We start from the raw sequence: 2,257 nt of genomic DNA, 5'->3' as shown, positions 1-2,257 counted from the left end.
AGCAGCATGAGACATCTACATCTTCACACCAACGAATTAAAATTTCTTGGGTCTTACCTCATTAGACTGATTTCATCCAAGCTAAACATATGCAAAGACTCCTACAGTTGACACAATTAAAATAATACAGGATGTAAGGCAACTGCAATTGCCAGCTTAGGAAAGAGGCCTCTCTTTTTTTCTACAATATATTGATGTGTCCTGTTTGAATATATCCATGTATTTCCCAATAAAAGGGTCAGAACCAAAGGTCCATTTAAAAAGAATTATGGGGGCTGAAGAGATGGCTCAGGGTTAAGAGTGATTACAAGTACTGGCTACTCTTGCAGAGGACCCAGGTTTGATTCCCAGTAACAACATGGCCACTCAACTGTCTGCAACTCCAGTTTGGGGATGTCCCATGCCCTCTTCTCACCTTGGGCACTAGATAGAGATGCAAGCAAAACACCCATGTACATAATTTTTTAAAAAATTAAATTAAAAAATAACAATAAAATGAATTTTAAAACACTTGCATTGCAGACAGAGAGCTAATCACAGTAGATAAATTGATACTAACTACTTTGAGTCTAAACAGAAGTGATTAATTCTGACTCCTTCCAAATACTCAGGCTTTCATGGTTTTCCTTTTAATGTGGTTTTGCTTTTCATTTATTTTATGTAACAGCAATTAAAAATGAGTAACCTTCCCATGGGGCTATCTGGAAACCAATAGGAAATTGGATATTTGATATTTGGAAGGCAACATTAGCCAACTTTGCTTTGATATTTCTCTTCTACTTTCTTTGTTCCTTTTTTTCTAATGCCTAAAGAAATCTAAGGGAAATAGCAGTTCTTAGGCACTGCTTTTCATTTTGACTTTGCTCTGGGCTCTGCCTTCTGGGTGGGCGTTTGTCACAACAAGAAGCATCTAAGAGTCTGGACAAGTCTGTGCCTTAGGATCACCATGTTCTTGGCCCTTGGCAGAATTCACTCACAGTAGTGGACAAGGAACATGGCACGCAGTGTGAGCAGTTTTCATGGGACACTAGCCAGGTAAGGGCAGCAGCAGAAGTAATTCAAACCAGTGAACTTGCCCAAGCAGGGCTACGGGCAAGTTCCAGGTCAGAGCCAAAATCAGAACTGACCAGCCAGAGGCTGGAAGTGAGATGGAGTGAGGGGAGGGGCAGTTGTGAAGCTTTGGAAATGAAAAACAGAAATTATAAGAATGTCAGCCTGACAGCACTGAAGAGATGGCTCAGAGGTTAAGAACACTGATTGCTCTTCCTGAGTTCAATTCCCAGCAACCACATGATGAGATCTGGTGCCCTCTTCTGGTAGGTGGGCACATATGGGAACAGAATATTGTCTATATAATAAATAAATCAAAAAATTTAAAAAAGGATGTCAGAGCTTCCGGCGTGAAGGTCATGGACAAGATGGTACCCCCAGTTCAGGTCTCTCCACTCATCAAGCTCGATACTCAGCCCTGGTCCTCGGCATGGCCTACAGCGCTAAATGCTATAGTTACCTAAAACCCGGGGCAGAGGAGGAGAGGAGGGTGGCAGCGGAGGAGGAGAAGAGACTAGATGAGCTGAAACGGATTGAGAGAGAACTGGCAGAAGGTGACACTATACTCAAGTGATGCAGAGCCCATGGGTTTGCCTGTCTTTAGCCGCTGAGGATGAATAAAGTTTTGTCGTGTGATTGGGGAAAAAAAAAAAAAAAAGGATGTCAGCTTGAGTCCAGGACATTGAAAGAGCTATGCATGGTCATGTGTGCCTTTAATCCCAACACTCAGGAGGCAGAGGCAGGGAAACTCTGTGAGTTCAAGACCAAACCTATGTATCTATGTATATAAGTGAGTTTCGGGACAGCCAAGGCTACATACAGACTCTATCTCAAAAAACTACAAAAGAAAGAAGGGTCAACCAGACAGTGGGAATGAAATAAAATTATGGCCTAAGAGTGACTCTATAAGAGACCATGAAGAACCCCATTTCTCCACTTGTGGGAACAACACTAAATTGGCCTCCATTCTCTCATGCCAACCACCTCTAACACCATCAGGAAGACCCAACACTGTTCACTCAATCCTACAGGACCTTCAATGACTGGGCCTCAACAGAGGTTGTGCCAGAAAAATAAAAGGTTCTGAACCATGGCAGCTCCATAGAGACTCGGATCTCAGCACAGAAGGAAGAAGAAAGTATTCTCAACAACAAGCAGAAGTCATGGCTATACACTAACAGTATTCTCAACAACAAGCAGAAGTCAT

General features: G+C 42.4%; 1 pseudogene; it reads left to right on the top strand.

Moving 5' to 3' along the window:
- Positions 1-1,418: 1,418 nt before the first annotated feature.
- LOC100774437 lies at positions 1,419-1,624 on the top strand (annotated as a pseudogene).
- The last annotated feature ends 633 nt before the right edge of the window (positions 1,625-2,257 follow it).

The sequence above is a fragment of the Cricetulus griseus genome, assembly GCF_003668045.3.
Source record: "Cricetulus griseus strain 17A/GY chromosome 1 unlocalized genomic scaffold, alternate assembly CriGri-PICRH-1.0 chr1_1, whole genome shotgun sequence".
In the NCBI taxonomy this organism is placed as follows: domain Eukaryota; kingdom Metazoa; phylum Chordata; class Mammalia; order Rodentia; family Cricetidae; genus Cricetulus; species Cricetulus griseus.
This window is presented reverse-complemented; position numbering and strand designations above follow the sequence as displayed.